Source organism: Rattus norvegicus, chromosome 20, assembly GCF_036323735.1.
Source record: "Rattus norvegicus strain BN/NHsdMcwi chromosome 20, GRCr8, whole genome shotgun sequence".
Classification (NCBI taxonomy): domain Eukaryota; kingdom Metazoa; phylum Chordata; class Mammalia; order Rodentia; family Muridae; genus Rattus; species Rattus norvegicus.
In genome coordinates, this window is record NC_086038.1 from 6,561,459 (window position 1) to 6,588,611 (window position 27,153).

General features: G+C 51.9%; 1 protein-coding gene and 1 non-coding gene across 2 annotated transcripts in view; one reads left to right on the forward strand and one right to left on the reverse strand.

The window, feature by feature from the left end:
- The window catches only part of Fkbp5 (FKBP prolyl isomerase 5), a 118,297-nt gene extending 102,528 nt beyond the window's left edge, over positions 1–15,769 (reverse strand). Inside the window, exons 1-2 of the mRNA XM_006256224.5 lie at positions 15,226–15,769; positions 5,090–5,321 (exon numbers count right to left, since the gene is read on the reverse strand). The gene's annotated coding sequence lies outside the window, so the exon portion shown is untranslated. The remainder of the gene's footprint in view (positions 1–5,089; positions 5,322–15,225) is intronic.
- On the forward strand, positions 2,612–2,686 carry Trnaa-agc33 (transfer RNA alanine (anticodon AGC) 33). Its single transcript has one exon. It is a non-coding gene; the product is annotated as a tRNA-Ala (tRNA).
- Positions 15,770–27,153: the final 11,384 nt, after the last annotated feature.

Sequence of the window (27,153 nt, forward strand, 5' to 3'; positions counted from 1 at the left end):
AGTCCTCCAGTCCCCCAGCCTCCCAGCCTCCCAGCCTCCCAGTCCCCCAGCCTTCCAGTCCTCCAGTCGCCCAGCCTTCCAGTCGCCCAGCCTCCCAGTCCCCCAGCCTCCTAGACCCCAGCCTCCCAGTTCCCCAATCTCCCAGCCTCTCAGTCTTCCAGTCCCCCAGCTTTCCAGTCCTCCAGTCCTCCGGTCTCCCTGGCTTCCTGGCTCTCACATCTTCTCTCCCCTGCCTTCACTCGCTGCTTTTCCTACTACCAAACGCCTGTAGGTCCAAACATGTGTGGGGCTTCCCTGCCCTTCTCGATTTCCTTAATCATCCACATCTCCCAAGAGTCAGCCAAGCCCTCACCCACGCCAGCAGCCCTCACAGACAGCCCTGGAGGACATGACTGTCCCTGGCCCAGGCCCTGAGATGTGTTGTGCCAAAGGCCACGCCTCTGTGGGTCTGTCTCCCTGGGGCTGTAACCACAGAGACCAGCCAGGAGTAGCTGCCACTTATCACTGGGGAGTGGGTCATTAGGAGGTCGCTTTTTCTTCCTGCTTTCAGTTTGTTTTTGAGATAGGATCTTGTGCCGTGTGGCACTGGCTGAGCTCACCTGCCAAGTGTTGCAATGACAGGCAAATACCCCACCTGTAAGCCCTAGCAACAAGGACATCTCTCTTGACCAACTAGAAGAAACATAGCCTTGAGATTCATTATGAATTCCATTCGAAAACCAGGAAAAGCCAGGTGCGGTGACACTTGCCTGTCATCTGGCTCTTGGGTTACCCTTGGCTATATGCCAAGTTCAATGCCAGCCTGTGCTACACAGGACTCTGTCACTAGATACATAGATACATAGATACAGATAGATACTTATGTAAGATACATATACATCTTTATATGTATCTTGTATATGTGTACCTATATACATATACAAATATGCATATCATTTTACTCTCGAACTTTCTTTCTTTTAAATATGCTTTGGTCAATAAAATAGTTTTGCTGGCAGGCTGGCAGCGGCCCACGTTTGATCCTGGTACTCAGGAGGCAGAGGTAAGCAGATCTCTGTGAGTTCGATGCCAGCCTGGTCTACAGAGTGAGTTCTGGAATAGTCAGGGCTACACAGAAAAACCCTGTCTCAGAGAAAAAAAGGGGGGGGAGGGACAGAAATCTGACATAAATAAAAATGAACTGTACTTTTTCATTCCACTAAATCTGAATAAGTGTACCCATTTAATTATTATCGGTCAACTGGAGGTGCTTAAAGCTACCTCAGTGTGTGTGTGGGGGGAGGGGGTGGCTCCTGCGGTGGAGGAGGGGTTAACGGATGGGCCATCCTATTGGAGCACTGACTTGGAGGGGGGAGGGGAGAATCATTGAGAGTGAGCTCTGTGTTGGTGTCCTTGCTTTTGTGACACTGGGGATGGAACAGGAGGCTCCTTGAATGTTGGCCAGCTGTTTTACCTCTGTCACCAGCCCTTGGCTTTTTTTAAAAATGTGTACTTGTATGTATCCTGTGTGTGTGTGTGTGTGTGTGTGTGTGTGTTTTCCTGTGTGCATGCATGCGTGTGTGTTCATGTGTGCCTGCATGCATGTGTGCATGTGTGTATGTGTATGTGTGTGCCTAAGTGTGTGTGCATGCATGTGTATACATGTGTGTATATTTGTGTGTATGCGCGTGCGTTCGGTGCACCTCAGTGTGTGTCAGGGGCCTGTGGAGGGCCAGAGGTTGACAATCTGTGTCTTCCTCAATTGCTCCTCACCTTGCATGATGAGGCAAAGCCTGTCTCTGACTCCCCAGGACTGGGATTACAGCTGGGCCTCACAGGCCTAGAGTTTACAAGGGTTTTGACTCCCACCCCCCTCAAATTTTCAAAGCAAGTTCTCTACCCACTGAGCCACCCGCCCAGCATCACCCACTACTGTTTCTGTTTTTTTTTTTTTTTTTTTTTTTGCTTTAAGGCAGGGTCTCTGTGTGGCACAGTCTGGCCTGGGACCATCAGCTTTCCTGCCTCAACTGGGGTTATATAGAAGGGTAACGACATGTCTGTCACTATCTGCCACCATCTCCGTCCCCCAGGCACACACTCTGGGCTTGGGGTTAATGCCAGGAGGAGTCTGAGAGAGCATCCAGGTGAAGCAGTGGGGCACCATGTTTCATAACAGGACCGGATCCTCTCTAAGCCTCCCTCAAGCCTGGGGCCCCTCCTGCAAGAGTCCAGGCCTGAGGGAATCCCAGCACACAGGAAGTGGAGGCAGGAGGGTAAGGAGTTTCAGGGACTAGCGGCCAGCAGGATAGCTCAGCAGGGAAAGGAGATTGTTGGCCAGCATGGTGGTCTGAGTTCAGTCTCCAAGACCTCCAAGGGGGAAGGAGAGAACCTTCACCCATACGTTGCCCTTTGACCTACACTTGCACACGGTGGCATGTGGTGGCACACGTGTACCCACCCTCGCACACAAACACTTACGTGTAAGGAAGGTTTTTTTAGTGTGTTTAAGGAACACAACCCGAATGGCAGGCCACGGCACTGACCTGTGACAACCGGTAAACCACAGACTTGGAGAGAAGCAGGTTACGGTCTCCAAGCATAAATGTCTGTTGATTCAAAGATGCAACACGGGGCTGGGGATTTAGCTCAGTGGTAGAGCGCGTGCCTAGCAAGCGCAAGGCCCTGGGTTCGATCCCCAGCTCCGGAAAAAAAAAAAAAAAAAGACGGAACACAAGTTGTCCCTCTAAGTTCGGGAGTCAAAGAAGCAGAGACAGAGATGCCCAGCTGAGCCGCACCCCCAGCCACACCCAGTTCTACCATCCTCTTATCTTCCTGAGCACGCCATGCTGTGGTACCTGCCTGCCCACACCCACGCAGAACTAAATTAATTAATTTGTTTTTGAAAGGTCGTAACTTCGGGCTGGAGAGATGGCTCAGTGGTTAAGAGCACCGACTACTCTTCCTGAGGTCCTGAGTTCAAATCCCAGCAACCACATGGTGGCTCATAACCATCTGTAATGAGATCTGATGCCCTCTTCTGGTGTGTCTGAAGGCAGCTACAGTGTACTCATATACAATAAAATAAAATTTAAAAAAAAAAAAAAAAAGAAAGGTCGTAACTTCAGGCAAAGAAGTGCTAACCCAGCCTTGAATGCGCAGGCCTCCAGCAAAGCAGAGAAAAATTGTCTTTCAACAGGGAAGCTACAAAATTCTGTAATTCCAGCGCTCGGGGGTTGGGAGGTGGGGGTAGAGGTAAGCGGGTCAGAAGTCAAGGTCATCCTGGCTACACCGCTAACTTGAAGCCAGGCTGAGCTACATGAAGACCTGTCTCACAGCAACAAAGCCAACCGGTATGGAACCAAGTGGGGTAGGACAGTTAAGAAATGAGACCGATAGCTCAGTGGTAGAGCACTTGCCTAGCAAGCACAAGACCCTGGGTTCGGTCCCCAGCTCTGGAAAAAAAAAAAAAAAAAAAGAAATGAGACCGAGGGGACTGGAGAGACGGTTGGGCAGTTCACTGTACTGGCTGCTCTTCCAAAAGAATCCAGGTTCAGTTCCGAGCACATACATGATGGTTCACGACCACCTTACAACTCAAGTTCGAGGGCATTCAACACCCTCTCCTCCCCTTCTCGGGCGCCAGAACATGCGTGTGGCACACATAGACACACTCAGGCAAAAGATAACGAAAACAAAAACTAATAAGAAAAAAACTAAGAGAAACCAGTGTCCTCATACTGGTCCCACAAACCACAGTGCCTGGGAGACTTCTGTGTGTTGAAGGGACAGTCTTCGCCCAGCTGTTCACCTGCCCTTCCCCCTCTTAGCCTCATTCCTGCCAGCCACTCAAGCAGGGGTGCCCCAAGGTGAACCCCAACTCGGAATCTTTCTTCTACTTTGCACCAGGCGCCAGGAGGAAGAACGTCAAAAATGATAGTGGGTGGATTTGAACCCAGAGGCAGCCATGGGCAAGCAGGGCTCTGGGCTGGCAGGTTAAGGAGATCCCTTCATGACACAGGTAAGAGCCCAGGTGGAGAGCTGTGCCGTGGATCAGCAGAAAGTGTGTGAGGAGTGAAACCCCATGTACATGCGTGCCCATGTGGTCATGTATGTGTATGCATGCATTTGATGTGTGTGTGTGTGTGTGTGTGTGTGTGTGTGTGTGTGTGTGTGTGTGTATCTACAGGCCAGAGATGGACATCAAGTGACAATCATTCCCCACTTTTATTTTTGAGACAGAGTCTCTCACTAAACCAAAAGCAAACCGATTGAACGAGGCTGACCAGGCAATGACCTTCCAGGATCCCCACCACCACCACCACTCTTTCCCCAGTATTGGTATAACAGACACACAGCACCACCACGCCTGACTTTTAAAGTGGGTTCTAGGGATCCTACCCACTGAGCCATCTGCCCAGCACTTGTTTTTAGTCCATGACCAACAGGGGTTTCAAGTAGCTCAGGCTGGCCTCAACCTTGCTGTGTAGCCAAGGTTGACCTGGAAAACCCTCTTCCTACAACCCGGAATGAAAGGTGTGTGTCACTACACCCAACTCCTGTGTTTATTGATAGATACTGTCTTCCTGGGTGTGTGTGACTAAGCACACAGCACCCCTTCGACTGTCTTCTTCTTGGGGCCCTTCCCAAAGCACTCAGCTTTGCCCAGAGAGCTCCAGGATCCCAGGCTGGCGCTCAGACCTAGTTGGCCTGCTACTTGCTGCTCGGGTGGGAAGGTGTGAAATCCCAGCATTCCATGGGGCAGCCATGACTCAGGCAAAGGAGCTAGGGCAGGGAGAAGGAAATCTGACAGGAGTCGAGGTCCTTCCAAGACTGCTTCCCTCTTGTTCGAGGGAGAGAGCGGCCCTGGAGAGAGGAAGCGATTGAGAGCCCTAGAACCGGAAGTGAGGGCTCCTGACTCCAGGTCAGTGCTCTCTCTCTCTCTCTCTCTCTCTTCTGTTCCATGGGGCTCGCAGGAGACAAAAGCCAGAGAAGCATTGCTGGGTGTGCCTGAGAGTTTAAGGGAGTCTCCCTCCCCTGCCTCCCTTTGCCAGCAGTTCACTGTTTATTCTCTGGGGCCTCGTCTGGCGACAAGATCAAGCCCTATTCTCACCTGAGAATGCCAACTCTGAGGTCACAGCCAGTGGATTGTATCTCAGTCATCCTCTGGTCCCCCGCAGCGGGAGTCGTGGCACAAGACGGGCAGCCTCAGATAGGTGTCTTAGAGAAAGAAAGGGCAGGGAGCATCCAGGACCCTCTGGACCCTCTGGCGCCTCTCCAGTAAGCTCTGCTCTCTCCTCTCCAGGCCAGACACAGGGATGGGGGAGGCCCAGAATCTTAACGACCTTGAAAGGGAAGAGGAAAAGAAATCGGCTAACCACAAAAGCCCCACTTCTGCCTGTCCCTGGCAGGATGGCCTTGAGAGTGTTGTTTCTCAAAGTCTTGGCCTTGCTAAAAACCCCCTGCTAAGCTTGGTGAGGGGCTGGAGGAGGGGCTGCCCGTCTCACTAGGGACACACATCACTATGGCAGAGGAGTCATGCTGACCCTCTTCCTCACCCCGCCCCCTTCACTCAAGGCCACTTGTTCTAGTTTCAAGGATGACTCCCACCTCCTTGTTCAAGTCTACCTGTTCCTGTCCACAGGCTGGAGGTATGGCTAACCGGATAGAGGACTTGCCTCGAATGCATGAATATTTGGGCTCTATCCCCAGCACTTTATAAACTGGCCATGGTGGCCCGTGCCTGTAATCCTAGCTCTGAGGTAAACGGAGGCTGCAAGATCAGAAATTCAAAAGTCAATTTTGGCCTGGCAGGGTAGTGCATCACTGAGGGGGCAGAATGCACGAGTTCAAGGCCAGCCAGGACTACACGGAGAAAACGGTCTTTAAAAAAATCGACGACGGGGGTTGGGGATTTAGCTCAGTGGTAGAGCGCTTGCCTAGCAATCGCAAGGCCCTGGGTTCGATCTCCAGCTCCGAAAAAATAGAAAAGGAAAAAAAAAAAATCGACCACAGCCACCACTACTAATCTTGCTGTCTACTCTCCTCTCCAGTAATAGCAGCTCGATTTATTTTTTTTGAACGATGTGTGAGTATTTTTTTTTTTTTTTTTGGTTCTTTTTTCCGGAGCTGGGGACCGAACCCAGGGCCTTGCGCTTCCTAGGCAAGCGCTCTACCGCTGAGCCAAATGCCCAGCGATTTATTTTTTTTTAAGGATTTATTTGTTTATTTTTTATTTCATGTGCACTGGTGTTTTGCCTGCATGTATGTCTGAGCGTGAGGGTGTCAAATCTTGGAGGTGCAGACAGGCGTGAGCCACCATGTGGTTGCTGGGAACTGAACTCAGGACCTCCGGAAGAGCAGTCAGTGCTCTTAACTGCTGAACCGCCTCTCCAACCCTGATTTATTTTTAAAAAGGAGGGTTGGGGATTTAGCTCAGTGGTAGAGTGCTTGCCTAGCAAGCGCAAGGTCCTGGGTTCGGTCCCCAGCTCCAAAAAAAAGAAAAGAAGAAAAAAAAAAAAAAGGAAAAATCACTGGGTGACCGTGAGGCAGAGTCAGGTGGGTCTCTGTGAGTTCAAGGTCAGCCTGGTCTACAGATGGAGATCCATTACAAGCAAGGCTGTTACATAGAAAGATCTTACCTCAAAAAAAAAAAATAAAATAAAATAAATATATATATATATAATGGAAAAAATTAACAATTTTTAAAATTTGTTTGTTTTGTTCTGTTTTTTTTTTTTTTTTTTTTTTTTTCTTTCGGAGCTGGGGACCGAACCCAGGGCCTTGCGCTTTCTAGGCAAGTGCTCTACCACTGAGCTAAATCCCCAACCCCTGTTTTTTTTTTTTTTTTTTTTTTTTTGAGACAGGATTTCTTTGTGTAACAGCCTTGCAAGTCCTGGATTGAGTTTGTAGATCAGGCTGGCCTCAACATCACAGAGATCAGCCTGGGTGCTAAGATTAAAGGCGTGTGCCACCCCTGTCCAGCCAAAAATGACGTTTTTATTTGTGCGCTTGTGTGCGTATGTCTGTCATGCACGTGGGTTCCCACCAAGGACGGGAAAGCCTGAGTTCTCTGGGCTTCGGGCCTGGGTACTGGCAACCACACTTAAGTCCTACGGAAAGGAGATACAGACTGCGAGCTACTGAGCCATCCCTTCAGCCCTCTTTTCGTGGCGTGTGTGTGTGTGTGTGTGTGTGTGTGTGTGTGCTGTGCATACGTGTGCATGTGCACCCACATGAGGGTACAGACTGTACCAGATGCCTCTGCTTATCAATTCGAAACTTTCCTGTTTGAGACAGGATCTCTCTCTGAACACGGTGACCTCAGGTTGGGCTAGGCTGGCTGGCCAGTAATGTCCTGAGGTCCGCCCCGATCCTCCGCTCACACAGTGATCTGAGCTTCCTGGGCTTTCACTGGGCTCTAGGGATTTGAACTCGGGTTCTCTTGCTTTCAGAGTAAGCGCACAGACCTGCCAAGCATCTTCTCGGTCTCAGTTATAATTTACTTACTTGGGTGTGTTAGGGTGGGTGCATGAGTGTGCGTGAGTGTATGTATGTATGTATGTATGTATGTATGTGTGGCATGTGTGAGTGAGTGTGTATGTATGTATGTATGTATGCGTGGCATGTGTGAGTGTGTGGCATGTGTTTGTGAGTACATGCGTGAGTGTATGTGGTGTGTGTGGGTGGTATGTGAGTGTGTGCATGAGTGTGTGAGTCCTGTATGGTGTGTGTTTGTATGGTGTGCATGGTGTTTGAATGTGTGTGAGCGTACTTATGTGTGCTGTGTGTTCATGGGTGTGTGTGTGTGTGTGTGTGTGTATGTGTGTGAGAGAGAGAGAGAGAGAGAGAGTCCTGTGTGAGCATGTGTATGTGCTTTTGTGTGTCTCTGCATCTGATATACAAATCTGAGGAGAACCTTTGGATTCAGTTCTCCCATGCCACCATGTAGGTTCCAGAGACCGACTCAGGCCACTGAGCCAGCCCCAGCAAAATGTAATTTTAAAAAATCTCTGTAAAGGGCTGGGCATGGTGGCTCACACCTTTGATCTTATCACTTAAGAGTCGGGGGCAAGCAAAGCACTATAATTTCAAGGCTAGTCTGAGCTGCACAGCTGCTTTCAGGCCAGCCAGGGCTAGCGAGACCCTATATCAAAAAGCAAACAGAAAAGAACACCTACCATAAAATTAGCCTCTGTGGAAACTCCCAGATGTCCCCTGACAATAACCAAGGGTTCCTTGGGCCTCCAGTTCTCAAAGCTAAGGACCCCGACTCTACACACTATATCCCCTTTGCTCCCCAAATTTATGAGACACAGAGACCAGGAATGAGGTGGAACTTCCCCACCCGTGCAGCCCCCACGCCCGCCACTCCTGGTCCTGAGAATTAACTGCAAAGCAGAGTGCACCGGTTTCCTCTCCCTAGGAGGGGGTTTCCCAGCCGGCCTCCTTGGGCTAGTCTCGGGCTGGGGGGTTAAAGGGGTGGCGCCCAGAGAAAGTCAAGGAGAAAAGTGCCCTTCTCCAATCCCTGCTAAAAATAACCCTGCGCCTCTGAGCCCCCGCCACCCCCCCAGCAGGAAAGGACAGAGTGGTGTTTTGCTTGAGGCCTGGGGGCGAGGGAAGGGGTGGAGGGCCTGCTGAGCCTCTGTGACCCCGGCAGGGCCAGGTGTCCCCCAGTTGCAGCTGGTTCTCTCCGGGTGCCTGGGAGGGGCCCTAGTGTCTGTGTGCCCGGGTGCTGTGGTGATTGGGCCTCCCAGCAGCGAGGGCAGGAAGCAGAAGTCAGGGCACCGGTGGGGAGGGGTCTCTGCCCTACTAACTGCAGCTGGAATAGCCAGAGTCACATGTTCCACGAGGTCCCCACCTCTTCCCTGAAGCACTTGGACCCTGCAGCCCAAACCAGGCTCCGGGAGTTGGGGGCGCTCTCCCCCTGCCCCTCGAAGGCTCTTGGTGCATACCCAGCAGGGGGTGTTCACCTCACCATCCAGGACCCTGTCTGGCTTCTGCTCTACCCAAAGAGATGGGCAGGTCCTCAAGGGCGGGTGTGGTCGAGTGGGCAAGGAATTTCCCTGGAAACGGGAAGTACAAGATGTGTCAGTGTGGGATCCCAACTGAGCAGACAGGGGCGGAGGGGAGCGGGGGAGGGGGAGGGTGAAAGAGGAGAGCGGCCGGGAGGGGAGGAGGATGGGGAGAGATGGAGGGGTGGGGAAGTGGAGGGAAGGGGGGGAGGGAAGGAGTGGAGACCGGAGGGGAGAGGAAAAAAGGGGAAGGAAGAAATGGAGAGGAGGGGAGAGGGAGGAGAAAGGAGGGGGAAGGAAAGAAGGTGCGGGGAGAAGACCCGAGAGGAGGAGGATGGGAGGAGGGGAGAGGGGAGGAAAAAGAAGAGGGGAGGGAAAGGTGAGGAACAAGGAAGGAAAAGGAGAGGTGCGAAGGTGAGGCTTTAATCTGATCCCGTCTCTAAATAAATAAATAAAAATAAAAATAAATAAAATAAAAAAGAGAGAGAGAAAAATAATCTGATCCCGGTCTCTTGTATCTTTGGGTTTTCAGGTCTTTGGGATTGGTCTGCCTTTGACCTCCTCATCCCAAAAGTGACAAAGTTTCCATTTTCCCAGCACTCCTATGTGAAGTGATCTCTCCTAAACCCTATCCCACACCCCAGGGCAAGGCCTGGATGACCCTTATTCCCTTAACTGTCAGATGAGGAAGCAGGTTTAAGATTGTGACCCGTGAGACAGAGCCTGGGGGTGTCAGGGACTGTGTGTTCAGGGCACAATGAGACAAAGTGTCAGAGGCTGGACCTCCTCAGCTAATTCGGGACAGTGGAGTGTTGCTCCTGATACTCGGTAGGAAAAAAAATAAGCGAGTTTATAGTCACAAGTTATGAACGATGGATGGATTTTGAGATGGGGTTTCACTGTGTACCCCTAGCTGTCCAGATACACACTACAGAGACCAGGTTAACCTTGCCCTCACAGAGACCTTGCTTCTGTCTCCTGAGTGCTAGCATGAGGGTGTGGTGTCCTCACACCCAACCTCCAACTGTGATTCTTGGCCAGAGTTCTTCAGCCACTCTGAGCCTCAGTTTTCATCCCTACAAAATGGGTCCCCTAATCTTTCCATTACGTGATATGCTTCATTTCTTGCTATGGGAATGCAAAGCTCCTTCGAGCCTTGGGGGAAGCACCTTGAAGGAAGGTGCTACTTCTTTTGTGGGGGGAGCTGGCCCTCCAGATACCCAGGGGATTGCTGGTTTCCCTGCTGGGCCGGCACACCGTGACTCTCAGCTATCTCCCTGTCCATTTCTCCTGTGCACTTCTGATCCCACATTATCCCTAATTAGTTTCATTTGCCTGCTTGTTTATGGCCCTAACCACCCAGGATGTAAGTTTCTTGAGAGCTGAGCCAGCCTGGGGCAGCACCAGGAGTTTGCTAAGCATCAGATGGATGGCCTCTGAGCTCTCTCGAATGAATGAACAGCCAGGCTTGTCGAGGACATTAGATTTAAGTGACTGATTCTCCCACAGGCCTCCCCGAGCCAAAGGGCAGTAAATGTTCCTTAATAGAGGCCTGCAGAACACTCTGAGCCTGGCCCTCACCCAGCTTGAAGCTCCCTGGGTACAGGGAGCCCGGGAGGCTGTCTGAGCTTCCGGCTGCTCCAGGATAAAGGTCAGCCCTTTGCTGGAACACAAGGTACTGGACCGTCTGGGCCTGCCTGCCTCTGGCCTCATCCCCCCTGGCCTTCTCAACCTGCACTCTGTGTCCAGCCAGACCAAACAGTGCCTGGTGCCTGCCGGAGAGCACAGGACTGCCTCACGCCCAGTGTCCCTTGTACCTAGAACAGCCTGCACTGTGCCACGCCTAGCCAGCTGTCTTCAGACCTGAGGAAAATTAACTTTCTCCAAAGGAGCCCAGCCAGAACCTTCTGCTCTGGCCACACCCAGGTCCCCAAGTTCCCAAGGCCTTAGGATGTGGTTTTCTGCCTTTGCCCACTATCCAGAGGTCTTGAGGAAGAATGAACAGGCAGCATCTATGCCTCTAGGGAAGTGATTGTCAACCTGAGAGGCAAGACCCACTTGGAAGTCAAAGGACACTTTCATAGAGGTCACATATCAGATATCCTGCCTATCAGATATTTGCATTATGATTCATAGCAGTAGAAAAATCAGTTATGAAATAGCAACAAAAAATAATTTTCGGGGGGGGGTTCACCAGAACCTGAAGAACTGTACTAGAAGGTCACTGCGTTAGGAAGGTTGAGAACCACTGCTCCGGGCAAGGCACAAGGCTGTTTGTACACAATAGGTGCTTAATAAAGACAGCTTTTTCAGTCTGGGTCCCAAGACATATGTTAGGTGCTGGATAAGTGCCCTTTGAATTCATAAGCCTGACACTTGCCTAGGGGTACTGGGGGAACCTGGGAGGGATAAAGTTAGTTCTGGGGAAATGGGCTAGCCTTATGACCTGAGTTCAATCCCAGGACCCACATGGTGGACGGAGAGAACCGATTGCCTCTGACTGCCAACGTGCACTTGGTGCATATGTTCACACACACACACACACACACACACACACACACACACAAGAATGAATGAACGAAGAAAATGTGATGTTTTACAAAGTAACTACAAACAGCTAGCACTGTTGAAACAGAACTCTGGGTGAGCAAGGATGGGAAAAAGAGGAAGAATGAACTTAGAGGAAGAAAAGGCTGCCCAGAACACAGTGTCCCCCAGAGAGCCACTGAGGACAGGAAGCCAGAAACCAGCACAGAGCAGCCACACATGCCTGCTGTTTGGTCTCTACTCCATCCACTTTGGTAGCAGAGAGCAGCGTGGGCAGGCACTGTGGCGCTGTGACCCTCTCCTCCTCTCCTGGGGTGATAGGGCTCTGTGAAAGGCTGCACATCACCGGATATAGGACATCCTCGAAGTTTCTTCATCTCCCTGCTCTGAAGAACCCTCGTGACAGGAAGCAAGGCACCTTGACCTTGAGTGAACTAACACTCCAGCTTTCCCAAGCAGCAGGGTGGCTGCTGGTCCTCTTCAGAGGAGACTCAGGCTCATGCTGAGTTTGGATAAGCCTATGGGGCAGCCTGGGCTATTGCCTAGATTATTTCCAAAGCCCTGCTGTGGCTAGTGTGAGCTGGGCAAGGTGGCATAATCCCCGTTACCCAGCACTCAGAACACTGAGGCAGGTGAATCAAGTGTTCATGGTCATCCTCAGCTACACAGAGAATTTAAGGCTAGCTTGGGCTAAGTCAGTCCTATCAGCCCATTTGTCTCTGAGTAAGTTGTAACAGGCAGGCCAAATATCCCAAACCGGGGATTATGATGGGGAGGGTTGGGGGGGCTGACACTTCAAATCTACTAGTGGCATCACAGGGACCTTGCAAATAGATTTTAGCCTGTCCCCTGGGACAGTGTCATCAATGGTGTTGGCAATCCCACTGCTTGGGAGGCTGTGACAGGAGGGTCATAAACTCAAGGCCAGCCTGGCATATATAGCAAGATCAGGTCTATAAATGAAACATGGTGTTCCGGTTTGCCGCTTTGCTGGGGACTTCGAGTCCTGGTAATGAGAGGCTGGGGTGGATCTCTGCCTTCCCCAGGCCCCCACCTCTGCCTGTAACCCTGTGGTTGGCGAGGGACATCTGTCAGACTCGAACAGTGTCAATCCCTCTTGTCTAACTGGGTTCAGGTGAGAGATGAAGTGCAAGAAACAAATATAGACAAGTTCAGGAAAGAGAATCGACCTCCAACTCAGAGACGCTGCGGAGAAGGGGGCGGGGCACAGAGACACAGACAGATGGAGACAGAGACAGAGAGACAGTGACAGAGAGAGACAGAGACACAGACAGATGGAGACAGAGACAGACAGAGACAGAGACAGGCAGAGACAGAGACAGAGAGACAGTGACAGAGAGAGACAGAGACACAGACAGATGGAGACAGAGACAGAGAGACAGTGACAGAGAGAGACAGAGACACAGACAGATGGAGACAGAGACAGAGAGACAGTGACAGAGAGAGACAGAGACACAGACAGATGGAGACAGAGACAGGCAGAGATAGAGACAGGCAGAGACAGAGACAGAGAGACAGTGACAGAGAGAGACAGAGACAGAGACAGACAGAGACAGAGACAGAGAGACAGTGACAGACAGAGACAGAGACAGAGACAGAGAGACAGTGACAGAGAGAGACAGAGATGACAGAGAGACAGAGAGACAGAGAGACAGAGACAGAGAGAGACAGACAGAGACAGAGAGACAGTGACAGAGAGAGACAGAGATAGACAGAGACAGAGAGGCAGAGAGACAGAGACAGAGAGACAGAGACAGAGAAAATATGAACTGGGGGCATCCTGCATTCTTCTGGAGTTTGCCCTCTCCCTCCAAAGTAAACTCCCTGGGCTCCCCCCCACTCCATAGGCTATGAGGACAAGGGACTGAAGACTGGCTCTCTGAGCCAGGGGGACTCAGCTGGGAGGTAAGCAGATGAGAGCGGGTGTGGGACGGCAGGATGACACCACTGCAGAAGTAACATAAATAAGAAACAGCCAGGGTAGAACTGGACAGAAGCCATTTGAAACACACGGTACATTCCGGCCCCGGGGTAACACACTGTACCAAGCTTCCTAAGTGGTGGGAGCACAGCAGAGCAGTGGGAAGGCATCGGAGGAACCTCCTCCTCTCCCAACTCCTCCCTCAGATCTGGCACCACAGAGAAAGCCCCTGTCCCTTTGGTGGCCACAGGAAACCCTACCATAGTTCCTCTCCCAGCTCCAGATAAGGGCGGGTGGGGGATGAAGGTGGGTTAGGGTGGGCTTGGGAGGAGGAGCAGTGGGTGTGCGCGTGGCATGGGGGTGAGCTGCCACCACAGCCCAGGTAACACAGGGGAGGTGGCAAGCATCCTCAGACAGGGACTCAAGAGAGTCACAGCATGAGAGCTGCAAGGGAGGTGACAGAGGAAGTGCCTTGTCCAAGGTCATGCAGCCAGCCAGCAGTTCAGGGGGTGGGACAGAGCTATCCAGAGCTGGGCACTCTTGGGTGTAGGATGTGGGTGTGGCGGACCAGGGAACAGGCAGTGCCCAAGGACTGAGGTGGGGAGCCCACATTCAAGGCTGCCCCACAAAGCTTTGCTTGGCCTTGAGTGGGTGAGGCTTGGGTACTGTCCCCTTTCCAACCTTTCCCTCAGAACTCCCCCTTAAATAGCAGAATTAATACATGTGAAATATTTAGCATGAAGGCTGTTTGGGGCGGATGTCAACTAAAATGAGTCACCTCCACCCCTCCCCTACTTTCCACCCCCGGCACACACACTCATGCTCACACACAAAACCCCAGGGCACAGAACCTCCCGGGAGGTTTCTCAGTCACTGATACACACTTTAGGTGCTGGCCACCTGTTGGTTTGAGTTGCCATTTAACCACACACTGTTTGCCTCTTCAACTTTGACCAGTTAGGCTGGGGTTGGGGGTGTGAACGAAGCCTTAAGAAAAAGTCGGTTTTGGGGGTTGGGGATTTAGCTCAGTGGTAGAGCGCTTGCCTAGGAAGCGCAGGGCCCTGGGTTCGGTCCCCAGCTCCGAAAACAAGAACCAAAAAAAAAAAAAAAAAAAAAAAAGAAAGAAAGAAAGAAAAAGTCGGTTTTGTTTCTGCTTCAAGGGCCTTCTAGTCTGGTTAGAACTGGCTGAGTAAACAGATAGCTAGAACAGGGGACAGGTCCCAGGCCCCAGCTTCGGGGGTGCGGTGGGGGGGAGCTGTAAATGAAGTTGGGTGTGGGGAGGAGAGGGGGTGCAGGTTTACTTGGTGCTTCCTGCCTGGGGCAGGAGGGATAAGGAGACAGAGGAGACCCTGACAGACACTGCACAGAAATGGGAAGGTATGGGAAGGAGAGAGAAGATGGGGACCTTAGAAATTATGTCTGAGTCTGCAGAGAGGGCTGGCTCAAGGGTTAAGAGCGACTGCTGCTCTCTCAGAGGACCTGAGTTTGATTCCCAGCGCCCACACTAGGTGACTGACCACTACCTGTAACCCCAGGTCCTGGGGATTTGATGCCCTCTTCTGGACTCCGCTACTCCAGTTTGTGTGTGTGTGTGTGTGTGTGTGTGTGTGTGTGTGTGTGTGTGTGTGTGTTTCTCTCTCTCTCTCACACACACACACACATACACACACGCACATACACACACGCACACGCACGCACGCACAAATCAAAAATCAAATAGATATTAAAAAAGAAAGTATGTCTCACTTTTCATGACATCCTTAGCGGGACCACCCCAGAGCGTTCCATGTGTAGACGCTCAGGCTCGACACAGTCCTCTCTTTGGAGAGGAGCCAGCACTTGGTGTTGTCTTTGCAGATCGAGCTGAGAGAAATAAATGATGGATCTCAGTCACACGCCAGTGTTAGGGCTGGACAACAGGCAGCGCCTTTGGGGTCCTCTTGCGCCGCCCTGCCCTGGCTCTACCACTCCCACTCGGCGCTCCCTCCTCTCAGCATCCTGCCAGGGGTTTCCCAAGCTTTCCAAAAAGGCTGGGCTTGCTTGCGGGCTCCGGGAATCCCTGGAGTCTCCGTGCTCCCGAAGTCTGTGCCGGATCAAGGGTGGGGGGTGAGAAAAGGGGAGGATGCTTGATTTGGTCCCCTCAAAGCGGGCTTCTGTTGTCACGTGACCACATTCCAGGTCTCCCAAGTCTGGGTCTGGTGTGCTTCCAACTGTCCTTCTGCAGCACCAGGACTAAGCGTTTGTGTGGAGGGAGGGTGGGGGCTCTCAACACCTGCCCCAGCCCCCAACTGTCTTCATATTCTATAAACCCCGGGGTAGGGGATGCACCTAGCCAGGGAACCTGGAGAGGCGTAGGTGCTCCGAGGCTGGTGAGTGCTCAGGGATGCTGGGGCCCACCCTACTGGGGTGCCTTCTCAGAGTCTCCGCGGCCACGGGAGGCTGCGCCACAGCGCAAGCCGCGAGCACAAACAGGGCGAGGAGGCTGGTGTGAGCGCCTGGGCCGGCTGCCAGCGCGCTGGGGCTGGAACACAATGTCCCGGGCGAGAGCGGGCGGGCGGGCGGGCGGGCGAGCGCGAGCGAGAACAGCCTGACTCAGCAGCTGGGTAAGTGGGTGTGCTCGCCCGCTCCCCAGATCAACCGCTCCTGCAGCCTGCGGTCAGCAGCCGGCTCCGCGCGGGGAGGGAGGGCGCGGCGCTGCAAGACCTCCACACGGTTGGGTACGAGGCCTCCTCGTCCCTCCAAGAAGCCATCTTCGGACCCTCCAGGCAGGAGCACAGTAGGCTCAGCCCACCTGGACCCAAAGTACCCTCCTCATTGCACCCACACATGGGGAGGACCACGGAGATGCCCGCTCCAGGTTCCGTGGTCCCTCCAAGCACCACCCACTCTGGGACGCCTCTGGAGGTCGCAAGAGTGGCTTGTGACTGTTAGTTGCAGGGAAAGCGGTTTGCTCTGGGGTTTGGTGGGGAAGGGTACCTAGGAAGAGCATCCTAGAAGAATTAAGAGGGAGTTCTGCCCTGTCCTCGTCTGACCCAGAGTGTTTTATCTCTTCCGGTCCCCCTCCTTTCAAAACCACTGGGGCCCTGAAGATTTCCTCCCGGGAGGGAGGGAGAAGCAGGTGGCGTGGTCCTCTGAAGCCTGAGAGTCTACTTTTTCTGTTGTCCCCACCCTCCCACCTGAAGCCACAGCAAAGGCCCAAGAAGCTGGCCACCCAGACACAAAATTCCTCCTTCGCGCTTGCTGACTCTTGTGGTATGGTGGGGCCATTGACAATATGGCAGAAGGCCAGAGTAGGGTGGTTCCTAGGGCCGTTCAGTGCTCTAGCCTCCAGGGGTGTCTTCAAGGTACCCCGAGGGACACCATGTGCCTGGAGAGTGCCCGGCTGGCAGGGAGGGGCCCTGTTCTCTGCTGGGAAAGGTTTTGGCAGACAGCAGAGGCCTGGGTTCCAGGCCCTTCCAGGCTGAAGTTTAGGGGAGGGACCCTAGGCTGCTGAAGTATCTCACCTGGGCCTAGTGTCCCCAGGCCATGTGGTTACACCATCTGTTGGCTGTATAGCCAAAGGTGAAGGCCAACATAGGCCCAGGCTAGGGACCACCTTTCCACACGAGACACGTCCCACACATGCAGTCACCCAGCCGGCACTCACCAAATCCTCCGGGTGAAGACAACTGGGTCCCCTTACACCCCAACCAATAGATCCAAACTACAACCCACGGGTCTGTCCCATGTTTGCTGGCGTCAGTGAAACTCTGACCTGGACACGCGCAGAAGGCAGCGAGCTGACTCGTCCCTCTCCATCTCTGGTTCCCTAATGATCATTTCCTTCCCAAGCCCTACAAGTGACTGACTTTTTTTTTTTTTCTTCTTTTTTTTTTTCGGAGCTGGGGACCGAACCCAGGGCCTTGTGCTTGCTAGGCAAGTGCTCTACCACTGAGCTAAATCCCCACCCCCCCTTTTTTTTAATAAGATTCATTTATTTTATATATATAAGTACACTGTAGCTGTCTTCAGACACACCAGAAGAGGGCATCGGATCTCTTTACAGATGGTTGTGAGCCACCATGTGGTTGCTGGGAATTGAACTCAGGACCTCTGGAAGAGCAGTCGGGGCTCTTAACCACTGAGCCATCTCTCTAGCCCCCAAGTAACTGACTTTAACTGGCCACGTACCTAACCCAAGCACATCCCCATTGCCCACTGAGGCCCAATCCCCCAAACTCCCTAAGTTTTAGGGGCCCTTGGATTAAATCAAGGGTCTTACCGTACTAGGCAGGCACTTTGCCACTGAGTGAAATCTTTACCCCAGTTGGTTAATTTTAATTTTTAAAAATTAAATTACTGGGTGTTCCTAGCCTCCACGGCTAACATTGGCACCGCCTCTCACTTGCCAAAGGAGAAGGGGAACAAGCGAAGAGGTGCCCTTATCATGGTTCATACAGAGAAGACTGCCTGCAAATTCCCCTGTGTTAAAGCCCCCAGGACACAGCTGGGTACAAAAGCGGCTCCCAAGAGTGCGCCCTCTACTGGAGGGGTGAGGAACCTCATCGTTACAGATCTGGTGTGGCACTCTGAAATCTGGTGCTGTGAAGGAAGCAAGGGAAACCTATCTGGTTGGCTTTTTTTTTTTTTTTTTTTTTTTAAGACACCAACCTGTGTGCTATTCATGTCAAACGTGCAACAATTGTGCCAAAAGACAGACAGGTAGTGTGTCTACACGGAGGGCATGCTAATGAGTCCACTCTGAGGGGAAACATTTCATTCTCGAATACTTTTTTTTTCCTCTTCTTTATCAGTAGTTTTAGACATTTTCCCCATGGGGGTCAAAGGCTACCTAAGTATATGATTGCAGGTGGAAAGACGGGACAAAATCAGGTGTTGGTAGGGTCTGCACTCTTAACCTGTGTGGATTTTAATGTTAACGCAGGCAAAATGTTTCAGCGAACACATTTCCACAGTTCAACCTTATGGCAATGACAAACAAACTCACCTGTCAAAAGTTTCTGGACAAGAAAAAAATTAAATAAATTACTGAGTTGTGTATGGTGGCTCAAGCCTTTAATCCCAGCACTGGGGCAGCAGAGGCAGGTGGATCTCTGAGTTGGAGGCCAGCCTGGTCTACAGAGTGAGTTCCAGGATGGCCAGGGCTACACAGAGAAACCCTGTCGCAAAACAACAACAATAAAATGTTTTGTTTTTTTTTTTTAGTTCTTTTTTTCGGAGCTGGGGACCGAACCCAGGGCCTTGCGCTTCCTAGGTAAGCGCTCTACCACTGAGCTAAATCCCCAGCCCCAATAAAATGGTTTTTTTGTTGTTTTTTTTTTTTTTTTTTTTTTTTTGGAGCTGGGGACCGAACCCAGGGCCTTGTCCCCAAAATGTTTTAATTACCATGTTTTCACCCCGTGAGTCCCAGGGATCAAACCCAGGGTCATCAGGCTTGGTGGCAAGTGTCCTTACTATTGAGACAGCTCCTCTTCCTGGTTCCAGTTGGTTACCTGGTTACTGTTCTCTCGTCTATCAGCGGCCTATATTGGATCTGTCACCAAACACCAGATTCTCCACTTTGGCTGCATTTGTTCTAGTTTTTTCATTACTTTTCCCAGTCCCTTCTCTCCAGCCCCATAAATCCCACCTTTGGCCCAAACGGTCGTGCTTTCTAACTCGGGCTTTTCCTGGCTCCTACACACCCTTCTGGAATAATCTCTCCCAAACACCATTTACTGTGTATGTTATCACCTTCAGCCAAACACCCTGGGTACATTGGGTACTACCCTGTATTCCCAGAGCAGAGGCCAGGGTTTCATCCATGTCATTTCCAGCCCACAGGACTGAGCACACTGTGATCCCAACTTTATACCTGCTCCTGTCCTACCTGGGAATGCACCTTCCACAGGAAAAGCTCTGACAATCTCAAACCCTGTGAGAGGACATCAGATGTTCTCAAGTGAGCCAGCTGCCCATTTGATCCTACACTCCACTCACCGTCCTCTCTCTCCTCAGTTGGTACGCCCATTCCCACCCAGCCTAGCCATTGCTGATGCTCTCCCAGATCCTATTCTTTAAACACATACCCATTTAGTGAGTGAGGAGGCAGGGGTGCAATGGCCGGAGGTGGCAGTCACAAAACTTAGGAACCAATTCTCTCTTTTTGCTGTGTGGGTCCCCAGGATATCAGACTTAGCCGAAAGCACCTTTACCCACTGGAACCTTCTTGCTGGCCCTCAGGCCCTATTTTTCATTTATCCAGACTCCTCCTCAGAGATTGGAGGAAGGAGACTGCTGACATCCAAGTTACCCTCAGGGAGTCTGTGCTAAATTGCAAACCCTTGGGGGCATGGAGTGAAAGGTGAGCCCCTGCTTCTGTGAGACTTGGACCAGGGCAGAAGACACAGAGGAGGGGCCTGTGCACATGACTAAATTGTTAACAATGCTGGCCAAACATGGAGGAGGCCCTGGGTCCTTCCACCCATGGGTGGGAGGGAGGTACACACGTGTAATCCCAGCATTCTGGAGAGAGAGGCGGGAAGATCAGATGTTTAAGGCTATCCTCTGATACATAGAGAATCTGAGGTCAGCCTGGGCTAGAAATCCTGTCCAAAAAAAGCCTGTCTCTATGGCTGAGTCACTAGTTAGGTTCTTTGCACTAACAGTCTCTCTCACACATTGTGATCCCAGCTTTGCACCCCCTCCTGACTTACCTGGGAATGCACCTTCCGCAATCTCAAACCCTATTTTGATCCTTTTAAAACAGCTTTCAACCTGTCCTAGGTTTTATTGCTTAATTATGTCCTGTGGTATCTTCACCCTCATTTCCCTGTAGGCTGTAAACTCCTTCGTGACAGGCTTAGGGGCAGGATTGTCCTTCCTTTCATACCATGGAATTAGTCGAAGCAGGAAGCCAGAGATGGATACTCAGACCCATAGGTTTGGGTCCCAATCTGGTTCCAACACTTAGCTACTGGGCTTGGGGTCCTCTCTGACCGCTCAGACTCGGTTCCTAGGCAGCAAAAGTTGCTAGAACTATTAAGGGCAAAGGTCACAAGACCTAAAGTACTGGGAGTGAGCTGGTACGTAGTGAGCATGGCACAGTTTGTCCTTCTTCCCTGAATGGCTGGGACCTTCCATGAATTAGAGAACCAAGTCTTCCCTGATTAATGCTTATTCTGGGGTACTTGACAAGAGAAGAGAGACACTGAGTAATTACAGAGACAGCTCAGTGGATAAAGGCGCCCGCCAAGCTTGACACAAGAGTTGGATCCCCTCCCCTCGGGGGTCCCACAAAGTACAAGGAGAACTAACTCCTATAAATGACCTGCCCTCAAATCTCCAGATGCACGTTTTGGCACATGAGCCCCAGCCCCCCACAATAAATGTAATAAAAAGACATTACGGGGCTGGGGATTTAGCTCAGTGGTAGAGCGCTTACCTAGGAAGCGCAAGGCCCTGGGTTCGGTCCCCAGCTCCGAAAAAAAAGAACCAAAAAAAAAAAAAGACATTACATACATCCCAGGATCATATCCTGGGTGCATGGCCACTCCACCTGGATTGGTGACAACCTGTGAGCCGCGGGCTTGGAGAGAGCTAAACAGTCCCTAAGAATGGCGCCAAGCATAAACATTTGTTGAATCAAAATATCGAATACAAGTTGTCCCTCTCTCACTTTCTCCAACACCAAGCGAGTCAAAAAAAAAAAAAAAAAAAAAGCAAAGATAGAAACGTCCCACCCTGTGGAGCCCCCAGTCCTGCCGCACCCTGTCCTGGAGCCCTAGTCAGCTTGTAGTCCCCGAAGTCCGCTTGTCTTCAGCCCCGCCTCTGATTGCCTTGGAAACTGTGACGTTAGGGGGTGTGGCCTCTCTCCATCCTCTCTAACGGCTGGAGCCGCGCCTTAGCACAACCTGGAGGGGGAAGATGAGGTTAAAGTTGCTGGGTCCTCCCCCGCTCCTTAGGCAGTAGATAACTACGCACACAGGTCTGCGCCCACGAGAGAGCGCGCGTTGCGCTTGCTCTTGGCAATTTAGCCTAAGATCGCGAGAGAGCGGGCGTAGGTCCCCGGGAACCTTCCCTGGCGATCTAGGGGGGTCTGGAGACTGCAGGTTTGGGTCCCCGGAAGACCACTACACCCTCCACCCTCGACGCTGTCCGGGAGGGCGCAGGCCTGCGCCTACGCAGGCTCTCCAGACTCGCTGCGCGCCCTGGGCGTGGGCGGGAAAGGGTTAAGCAAGGTGCCAGCGCGGGGCGCGGCGCGTGTGGAGGAGGGGAGCGGGGAAGAAAGTGAGAGCGGGGGCGGGGGGACCCGAGCGAAAGAACATCCTGTGCCGCCGCCGGATGCGAGAGGCGGGGGCGCGGGGGAGGCAGAGCGATGCGCTCCGCCCCGCGCTCCTCCTCCCGGGCGCTGACCGCTCCCGCGCTTCTTACGGCTTCTCCTGGTCCCCACGCCTTCGCGGGTCATGAGCTGGCCAGAGGGGCCCCTCGGCTCGAGTTCCCCGGCTGGGGTAAGCGCGGGGAGTGTGGGATCCGCTGTGAGGAATGGGAGCCACCCCTACCCCACCCCCCAAAGCCTTTTCCGCTGAACCCTGATGGCGAGCTGTCCCCTGTGCAGCGCTAGGATCCGCACCTTCTCTGGGCCAGTCCAGCTGGCTGTACTTTCAGGAACGACCCAGAAAAGCTGATTGTGGAATTCGACAATCCTCACACTCCTGGGATTAGAACCGGAATCGGTCGGACCGCAAAGGCTTTTCAATGGGGCTAGCGAAGACACAAAAACCCTTAGTAGATAAGGCTCCCAGGAGAGGCCTCTCGGAAGTCAAAATGGGCGCTTGCCGAGTTCGATACCCAGGTCGCACCAAGTGAAAGGCGAGAGCTACCGATTTACATAAATTGCCCTCAGACCCCCAAACACTACCTTGGCACTTCCAAGCTTGGGAGAGCCAGGTACTGTGGCTTTAAACCCAGCACTCAGCAGGCGGAGGCGGGAAAATCTCTAGTTGAGCTGAGCTCTTTGACTACTACATAGACTGTCTCAAAAAAAAAAAAAAGTTAAAAAATCGGGAGGGGGGAGGAGCTATCTAGGCAATGTTCTTTACCTGATCCAATCAGAAAAGGCAGGGCCTTGCTAGCAGATGTAGTGGCGCTATTAATGTCATGATATGAAATGATGACCTTGAACTTCTGACCCCACCACCATCTCTACCTCCGGAGAGTGCTGGGGTTCATAGAAGTGCAGCATAGCCCTGTGTATATGAGACCGCCCCCCAACAGCGCCTGGAGCCCCAAGGACGCTGAAACACTCAGGGCCCCACGCTTGGGTGAGGAGAATGGGGAAGTGGCTTTGAAGTTCCAGCTCAGCAAAGTAGGCTCACGGTGGTTTGTCCTAGCGGAGGCGTGGAAGACAGGTTTGCCGCCCTCACCGTGACCAGTCGGTGTGCCATGCACGGGATCAGCCTCCACAGACAACTCCATGCAGTAGGTCTCCGTCCCTTCCCACAGTGTCGTGGAACACAGAAATCAGAACCAGGTGGCTGAACTGGCTGAGTCACGGCCGTGTGCCCAGCACCCATGTTGCCACCCCCAAAACTGACCTGCAAGGAACACTTGGATGATACCCACCCCAAAAGTTAAAAAGCTACCACCGGGTGGGGGCTGGGTCAGGCTGTAACTTTGTTGGTAAGGTCCTTGCTTGTTTGTGGCAAGCCCTGAATTCAATTTCCAGCCCTAATAAAGGAGACGCGATGGACTCTGGAATCCTAGCAACTCAGATGGTGGAGGTAAGTAAGCAGAGTTTGAGGCCAGCCTAAGCTACCTGTCTCAAAAGCTGATATGAGGTGTACTGTCAGGTTTTGTGTGTCAACTTGACACAAGCTGGAGTTATCATGGAGAAAGGAACTTCCGTTGAGGAAATGCCCCCATGAGACCCAGCTGTAAGGCATTTTCTCGATTAGTGATCAAGAGTGGAAGGGCCCAGCCCATTGTGGGTGGTGCTGTCCCTAGGCAGGTGGTCCTGGGTTCTATAAGAGAGCAGGCTGAGCAATCCAGGGGGAGCAAGCCGGTAAGTAACATCCCTCCATGGCCTCTGCATCAGCTCCTGTCTCCAGGTTCCTGCCCTGCTTGACTTCCTGTCCTGACTTCCTTTGGTGATGAACAGCCATGTGGAATAAACCCTTTCCTCCACAACTTACTTTTTTTTTAAAAGATTTATTTATTTATTTATTTATTTATTTATTTGGTTCTTTTTTTTCGGAGCTGGGGACCGAACCCAGGGCCTTGCGCTTCCTAGGTAAGCGCTCTACCACTGAGCTAAATCCCCAGCCCAGATTTATTTATTTATTTATATGTGAGTACACTGTTGCTGTCCTCAGACACACCAGAAGAGGGCATCAGATCTCATTACAGATGGTTGTGAGCCACCGTGTGGTTGCTGGGAATTGAACTCAGGACCTCTGGAAGAACAGTCAGTGCTCTTAACCACTGAGCCATCTCTCCAGCCCCCCAACTTGCTTCTTGGTCATGATGTTTGTGCAGGAAGAGAAACCCTGACTAAGACAGGTGGCCAGAGAGTTGATTCCGCCACTCCGAGAACATGTGCTGTTCTTGCAGAGGACTCGGGTTTGAATCCTAGCACCCACAGGGCGACTCTCAACTGTAACTCCAGTCCCTGGGGATCCAATGCCTCCTGCTGACTTCTCCCAGCACCAGGACACATGTGCTGTACATGCCTGACTGGGTGGCATAACCTGTCACCCCAGCCACTCAGGAGGCTGAGGGACAGGATTTGCTTGGACATGTGATGCAGACACCACATTCACACCTGGCCCCCCCAAAGCCAACAATGAAGCAGCTGATAAGGCTTGGTATCATAGCAGAAGACCCCAGATCTGACCTATAGTACTATAGGGAAAAAAGCTATGAGCTCAGGAACATGTCACCCTGGGGGCCGATCACCCTGGTTCCCTCTGAATTGTTCGAGGGCAGATCCAGAAGAACTGGGCTAAGAAGTATCAGGAGGGATCTAGCGGCAGACGAACAGAGAAGAGTCTTTAGAGTCCTTTTGTTTGTCTCAGTTTTTTGAGACAGGGTTTCCCTATGTAGCCCTGGCTGTCCTGGAACTTGCTCTGTAGACCAGGCTAGCCTTGAACTCAGAGATCCTCCTGCCTTTGCCTCCCAAATGCCAGGGTTACAGGCCGGCACCGCCATTGCCTGGCTCTCTTTAGTGTTTAAAGAGCAGAAGTAGGCACACTAGTTAAAGCACACTAAAATTCAGTCCCCAGAACCCAGGTTAAGTCCCAGGTGGGTGCGGTGACCCACTTGTAAATCTAGCCACTGAAGGCAGAGATGGAATTCCCAGAGTAAGCTTGTTAGCAAAACTAGCTGGGCTGGAGAGATGGCTCAGTGGTTAGAGCACTGACTGCTCTTCCAGAGGTCCTGAGTTCAATTCCCAGCGACCACATGGTGGCTCACAGCCATCTGGAATGGGATCCGATGCCCTTTCTGGTGAGTCTGAAGACAGCTACAGTGTACTCACTATCAGAACAAAAACAAAACAAAACAAAACAAAAAACCCTAGCCTTTATCCAAATGCCTACCTTAATGAGTGAGGCAGGGGATTGATGGTGTGGTGGCCAGCCTTCCACACCTGGGAAGAAGGATGTCCAGGTAAACAACTGTCTGCATCAGATTGGCCCGTGTCTGAGCATTTTCTTGATTGCCAATTGAGGTGCCATTCCTAAGCAGGAGGGGTTGGGCTGTGTAAAAATGGTCAGCTGACCACGAGCCAAAAGAACAAGCTAGGAAAAGACATTCCCTGGTTTCAGCTTCAGTCCCTCCCTTGACTTCCCTAAGTGTCAGACTGAGACAAGGAAGTGAGAGGCAAACACCCTCTCCCCACCAAGTTGGTTCTGGTCACAGTGTTTTATCACAACAAACTGGAGGGCAGAAAGATTGTTCAAGTCGACCTTGATCCTCCGCTTGTGTGCGTGCATACGTACGTGTGCATGTACTCTGACACAAGTGGGCCCATTAACACACACCACAGACACCAGAAAACAAAAATAAAAAAAGAACCGTGACGTTCGCAGAATCATCTCGGCTGGGGTCAGAAAGGGTAGGAAGGCTGGGTGAGAAGGCAGAGGCAGAGACCAGCTAAAATGGGCTCTTCTAGCCTAGCTCTTCCAGGAGGGCGGCTTACGGCCCCAGTCCACACCAGAGGCTGGGACAAGGGAAGGTTCCAGACACCTCTGGAGTTCAGAATAGAAAACCTAGACCCCCCCTCAGCCCCAGGCAACTCTGCTCTTTCTTCCCTTCAGGGTCACGTTAGGCTCTTTGCACTTTAAGACTGACAACATGACCTAAAGACCTACCAAGTGCAGGCTCCCATGCTGGATGCTGCTAAGAAAGACAGGCCCCAGCCTTTAGACTTCCTCCAGGAGGCTACAGACTCCAGAGCTGCAATTGGAAACTAGACGGGACAGCAGAACTGTCTAAGGTGTCCACCCGTTCTTTTCAAACTCGGGTGGGCAGAGGGATCGATGAGTGAGGAACAGTCTGTCACTCGTGTGGGAATCCAACACAAAGTTATGGATTCTGAAAGCTGACTGTGAGCTTCCCCCAAGCTGTCCTCAGGAAAGACACCCAAAGGCCCAGGCCCAGAAGTGGGCCTCTGCTGCCCTCTAGTGGAATAAAGTGGAAATTGGCACCCGCTGGCCCCCTCAAACCTGGCTCAAAGAAAAAGGAACAGGAGAATGGTCAAAATACACAGCACACAGGTACTAAGAGGTCTTAGTGAAACTCCTCAGTTTGAACAGTAAATGTGTATGCTGATTAAAAATAAAACGAAGGCGGCAGTGCACACCTTTAATCTTAGCACTGGGGCAGTCTGGTCTACAAAGCGAGTTCTAGGACAGCCAGAGCTACACAGAGAAACCCTGTCTCAAAGAACAAACAAATAAACCAACAGGCAAAAGCCAGACACAATAGTGTAATCTGAACACTGATCCCCTTGAATCAAGTCAGTGAGCCCAGGTTCAATGAGAGTTCTTGTCTAGGGAAGCCTAGAGAGATTCTCAGCAGTTAGGAGTGCATGCTGCTCTTGAAGAGGACCTGGGTTCAATTCCCAGCACACACATCTTTCTGGCAGAAATGCTCACAAACCTACACACATATATAAACACAGGCACACAAGGTAATAACAATGCAGTAAGAGGGAGCTGGAGGGATGGCTCAGTGGTCAATCCTGAGCAGGAAAACCCGCCAATCCCTGAGCTCACTCAAGCTCAGGCATTGAAATCCCACCAATCCTCACCCTGGAAATCTCCCAGGGGAAATCGCCCCACCCCAACCCCAACCCCGCTGGGCAAGAAATCTTTTATAAACTTTGCCACCTACTCAGTTCTTAGCTGCTTCTCACTGGAGCAGAGACAGCCACCCTCCCAACAGATCTCTTGTGTAAGATTTGTTATGCAAATGTTGACCTCGTGGCATTCCCTGGCTCCCAATTGCCAGGATACCAATTTGTGAGGAGCAAAGCTGTAACATTTTCACAAGAGCAGAGCTTTGTCTGGGTATACTCCCCCCCCCCCCACCGAGCAGAACTGTAACACTTGATAACCCTTCCCTAGGGGAAGCCTTTTCCTTCTGAACTGCCAACACTTAGACCCACAGCAAAACAGGAGCTGGTCATGGTGA